Source organism: Ictidomys tridecemlineatus, chromosome 14 (assembly GCF_052094955.1).
Source record: "Ictidomys tridecemlineatus isolate mIctTri1 chromosome 14, mIctTri1.hap1, whole genome shotgun sequence".
NCBI lineage: Eukaryota > Metazoa > Chordata > Mammalia > Rodentia > Sciuridae > Ictidomys > Ictidomys tridecemlineatus.
This window is the reverse complement of record NC_135490.1, coordinates 64,095,058-64,101,304: the sequence shown is the minus strand read 5'-3', so window position 1 is coordinate 64,101,304 and position 6,247 is coordinate 64,095,058.

Here is a 6,247-nt window from a genome sequence, read left to right as displayed (position 1 = left end):
TGCTCATCTGTGCCTGTGGAGGTGAGAGGGCCCCTAGACTTTGGGAGCCACAAAGGCCACTGCCTGGCTGAGTGGTAGTGTTCAGGCCTGTAGGCCTGGAGGGGTCCACAGCTTCCTTGGGAGGCAAGTTCTGGCTTCTGCCCTCCAGGATCCTTGGGCACCAAAGCCATGAGAGTGACTCTAAAGTCTGCAGAGGAGGAGTCCAGCTCCTTACCTGGGTGACCAGGTCCACCACTGGGCAGAAAAGATCACTGTGGCCAGGCTCTTGTACTCTGACTTCTCACACTAAGAGATGCCACCGCAGCTGTCCAACCCTCCAGGAGATTGCAAAGTCTGCACACTTCCTCGGCAAGAGGGTATGTCCCTGCCCTGCTGCAAAGGTCATCAGGGACATTATTGGAGAGCTGGATCCTAACTACTAGAGGGGCATGGGACTGAGTGGGGAAATTTTCCCAAACCAGGAACCTACCCAGAGCGTGGGTACCCAGCCCACAGATGAATTCAGAGTTTAAGCACAGCCAACCCTGGTCAGCAGTCCCCGAACCTCTAGTTGTATGTTTTAATGATGAAAATAGAATATAAACATTAATAACACCCTCATCCTTAAGATGAATAAGCTCTTACTTGATATTCAAAGGAAAAAATAACTTTAGAGAAGTTCAATTCCATAGAATTTATCTGAGCAAGCAGAAATACAAAAATCAACAACTGGAATGACTGGATTCTCTGAAAGCCCTCACAATCACAAAATGTCCATGGAACTAATGTGTGCAGTGCCATGTGGCAGTATTTACCAACTGAAGTGAGGCACAAAATCCTTTCCTTGCTTACAACAATATTACGACTCTGCACTGGCCAAGTTCAGCTGCTGTACTTGCCTGAGCCAAGGCTATTCAAGAAACGAGGCTGTCAGTCAGTCAAACTACTAAATTGTATTGCAGTTTTCAAAAGGACTCAGTTTGAGTCCCTACATAGGTTTGCCACTGATGTCTGCCTGGACAGCTGGACCCTTGGAGACTCTACTGCTGCACAGTCTGAACAGCCAAGCATGAGCCTTGCTTGCAGTGCCTCTGGGCCCCACTGCAAACCTACTGGAGGACCTGCCAGAGAGCGCACCAAATGCATAAACTGTGGCTCCATCTAGACACTACTTGGTGGTAGGAGGGAACTGGCCCCTACCTGTGCAAAGCCTGCAGCCTCTACACTAAGTTGAATGACCTCAGTGTGCCCCGCATCAAGCAGCAGAAGCACGCGCCTTCATCTTGGTGGCTAGGACTATCCCATGACAACTGGCACACCACCATCATGACCTTATGGTGCAGAAACGCTGAAGGCAAACCTGCGTGCAATGCCTGTGGACTCTATCAGAAACTCCATGCAGTGCCTCAACCTCTTCCTAAGAAAAAAACAGGGAATTCAAACCAGAAAACCAAAACCTAAAAACAATGAAGTCAAAGACTTGTTCTCCTAACAGCAATAATTTGGTTCTTGTGACTCCAACTTCTCTATCTTCTAACTCAGAGGATTACAGCAGAACTACTTCCCCTCCAACAGTACCAATAGCCTCAGGGACAGGAGCCCCTGTGAGGTCTGCTGCAGGAGAGGGCACCAACCCTGAATATAGCAAGCTCCATTATTCAGGTCAAATGGGCTCCACATAGGCTTCAGTCTGGCCTTGCCAGCTGAAGTCACGTCCTCAGTGGGACAGGATTCCTATTGTGCTCTGGCCCTGGCCTCAGCCCTTGTGACAACGAGGTGGGGAGGGATCCACCCAAGAAGGCCTTGCACCTCTTGTGTCTGAATTTGTCCAGCAGCCCAGACTGTGGGGACCGTGTAGACAGTGCATCCCACCCATGTGTGATTTCCCCAGGAGGCTTGCTAAAGAGAAAAAGAAGATGAAGCTCCTCTAGGAAAGGGCCAGTGTGTGAAAACATGGCCTGCTCCATTGGGCCAGGGACACTTCCAGCCAGTCTGCCACAGGTTGGCTCCTAAACTGCTTGCAGAAACTGGGACTAGGAACAGGGCCAATTGCCTGCTAAGGAAAATGCAGAGATTCTTTCCAACAAAGTTCTATGTGAATTGCCCCAAATCATGTGTTTCTTCTGATCGATTATTTTGATCAATCAATATTGGTTATTCCAGAATTTCTGCACACCTCTTCCACATGCATATTTCACAAGCATTCGTGGAGAAGATCATTGGAGGCTGTTTGGCACAGTCTTGAAGACTCAGTGAGTTCCTGGCTCTCTTGTCAAAATATTGTTCAGTTTGCAAGACTGAGTAGTGACTCCAACAGACTCTGCGACTGATGTTTCTCAAAGGTCATCTTGCCTGACTAGTCTGAGGTCAGCTGGAATTTGTGCATCGGTAGCAAGCAAGATATTATTCTTCCATGCATATATTTTTTTAAATAAGTGAAATTTCCATTACAGCAATCAGAGTGAAATCATTTGCAGAAGGTGGGACAACATTTTTATAATGAATGTAAAAATTGACCTTAATGTTACTTTAAATAATTTAAAAGAATAATATGAACTTAAACTTTCTTATTCTTCCTTACATTTATTTTGCATTTCTATATTCCTGATTGTTTAAGAGAACTATTTCAAGAAAAACCTTTTTTCAGAAAATTTTGCTTCTTTCCATTTGTTAAGAATTTTTAAACAAGAATTCCAACATATGCCCTTTCTTTTACTGTGGAATATGTACTGGAAAAATAGCAACAGAACTTTACCACCTAGTGAACAACACTTGTAAATATTGTAAGCATCTATGAATGCTCTGATGAAGTCTGTATAGTATGCTAACCCACAGGCTGGTTAACATTAATTTTTTTAAAAATGCAGTGTCATATGGAAACCTATTTTGATAGAATTTTTAAAATAAAAGGATATTGGTTTTTTCTGTAGAAAGTGATATAAATTTTTTTTTATTGTGCTCCCTTTTTTTGTTGTTGTTGTTACTGTGACCCAAATCCCTAACAAGAACATCCATCGTAGAAGAAGAAAAGATATTTTCACAATATCAGAGGTTTCAGTCCATGATCAGTTGGCACCATTGCTTTGGGCCAGAGCGGAGGCAGAATATCATGGTGAAAGCCCATGACAGAGGAAAACTACCCTGTCCCATGGCAGCAGGAATGCAGAGAGACAGAGCAAGCTCCCAGGGAGAAAATGTAACCCACAAGGGCGTGCGCCCACGACCTCCTTCCTGCTGACTCACATCACCTGCTGGCAGTTACCACCAAATACCTAGTCCTCTCAAATCATCCACTCAAAATCTTCAAGATTTGGAGATCTGGGGTTATGGCTCAGTGGTGGTGCACTTGCCTGGCATGTGTGAGGCACTGGGTTCGAATCTCAACACCACATATAATAAAAATAAATATCGATCAACAATTTAAAAAATTAATAAATAAAAATAAAAGTATTTTAAAAACTCAGGATTTGTTAGGTCAACTGTTAGGCCACAGCACTCACAATCTAATCACTTCACTGTGAGCATTTCTGCACTGTCACCCGTGAGCTTTGGGGGACAACTCACACCCAAAGCATAACGCATTTTAATTACCAAACAGAAAGTGGTTTTTGCTCAGTGTCTACGTAGGTTGATCATCACCAGATCATTGATGATGTAATTCTGTCTACCTTGTGGCCTGGTGGAACTCCTTTCCAGTATTCCCATGGAAGTTCCATCAGACCCATCCAGCACACCAACACACTAGCTAATATCTACACCCAATTAGGTCCCATCACACGTCCCATTTCCAAGGCAGCAGCATCAGGCACCACGACTTACTGAACGCAGGAGTTGTTCCTGTGCCCCCTGGAACCTTTGAAGCACAGCTGCCTTTTTGGATGATGCTTCTCTAAATACAAGAGTTGTTTGCTGTTCAAAGCCCCACACTGTTTTTGTCTTAGGGACTGTGGTGCATCTTCATGCCGCAGCGCCCCTTCAACTAATGCTAGAGCAACCCACACTGGAGCCTCCCAAGGCCTTCAGGGCCACAGACAGCAATGAAACAACCAGGTGCTGCATGAAAGGTAATTTTCAAAAGACTTAAGAGCCAAAAAAATCTGTTGGAGGGTGGTGCAACATCAGTAAAAGGCCAATTGAGCACATGGTTGCCTTCTTTCTCCACAAGAGGAGTGTCTAGAGTGGCTTCACATACTCTTACCCTTGGTGTAACTCCAAACCTCTTAAATTCTTCTGCCAATTTGTCTGCATTTGCATTGGCTAGATCCTGTGTAGGAAGGAATCTTCTTTCATACACGTGACATTCATTGGAGAAAAGATAGTTTCTTCAACAAATGATGCTGAGAAAACTGGAAATCCATATGTAGAAAAATAAAATGAAACCCCTATCTCTCACCCTGGTTGAAATTCAACTCAAAGTACATCGAAGACTTAGGCACTAGAACAGAGACCCTGGGTCTAGTAGAAGAAAAAGTAGTCCCATGTTGGCCGAGGACTTCCTTAACAAGACTCCTAATGCACAAGAAGTAAAATCAAGAATCAATAAATGGGATATATTCAAACTAAACTGTCTCCTCAGTAAAGAAAACAATCAATAATGTGAAGATAGAGCCTACAGAATGGGATGAAATCTTTACCACATGCACCTCAGATAGAGAATTTCCAGAATATATAAAGAACTCGAAAAACTCAACACCAAAAAAAAAAAAAACAAATAACTCAATTAATAAATGGGCTAAGGAACAGAACAGACACTTAAGTAAGAAGATATACAATCAACCAACAAATATATGAAAAAATGTTTAACACCTCTAGTGGTTATAAAAATGCAAGTCAAAACTACTCTAATATTTTATCTCACTCCATTCAGAATGACAATTATCAAGAATACAAGCAATATTAAATGTTGATGAGGCTGTGGGAGAACAGGTACAGTCATACATTGCCCGTGGCCTTGCAGATTGGTGCAAACATTACAGAAAGTGGTATTGAGATTCCTCAGAAAACTGGGAATGAAACCACCATTTGACCCAGCTATCCCACTCTTAGGTTTATACTCAAAGCACTTAATATCAGCAGACTACAGTAATGTAATCACATCAAAGTTTATCAATATTTATCAATTCACAATAGATAAACTATTTAACAAGCCTAGGTTCCCTTCAACAGATGAATGGATAAGAACATGAGGCATATGCACACAATGAAATATTACTCAGCTTTAAAGAAGAATGAAATTATGGCTTATGATTTCATGACCAGTATGATTCTACATCACATACAAACCAAAGAATGAGAGGCTATACTCCATTTATGAGTCATGTGTCAAAATGCATTCTATTCTCATGCGTAACTAATTAGAAAAAAAATTAGAAAAAGAAAAAACAAAGAAAAAAACTGACTATGTTTATATTATTTGATTCTCAGTCACAAAAGGGAAAAAAAGGAAGATAAGTAACCACAATCCTGATCTTCCACATGAGTACTGCATTGAAATGAATAGGTATTGGACTTGGTTGAATGTGGCATATGTGCAAAAAGTGATATATATCTTGACACACCACGTCCTTCAATCCTCAGATTGAGAAATGTGTCCCAAGTCCTAGGAGGCTTCACAGCAGCTGAGGGATTCCAGGACTGGGATGTGTCCCACTCGTCCTTGAAGCCATACTGTCCCTGCTTGAGGCCAGGACTGCTTGCCCACAGGGCTGCAAATCTGGGTGCAGTGGGTGGTCCTGCCTGCATGAGGAGCCTGGGAGACTCTGAAGGCCAGGTTTTCCCAGTCCTTCCACACCTAGTGATTCACTGACCATGGCCCTGATGAGTTGGGGTTGGACAGGCAGAGTGGTTGTCAGTCCCTGCAGAGTAAGAGATTGAACCTCTCTAGTGGCATCTCCATCAGGGACATAGTGGGCAGCCCCCCACCCCAGTCACACACCCTGGTGCCAGCAGCACCTGCAGCCTCTGCGTCTGGATAAAGGAGACACGGAGCCTCATCCTGGCAGCAGGAGGAGCAGCTATGGAGTGGTGATGGATTCCCTGGGAGAGTGTTCTGGGGCTGCTTCAATGAAATACGTGGATTGTCCCATGGGACAATTGTCCAATGGGTTAAAACATAATAAACGCACTGTACAATTCAAAGGCAGCATCTCCATCTCGCCACTCCTCCTGCCCATTGTGGAGTCCTGTCAAGTCCCCACTGTTCTTTCTCAATATTTTATGATCATTTGGCTTCCTTGTATCTCCATGTGCTTCTAGAGAGCTTTAAAAT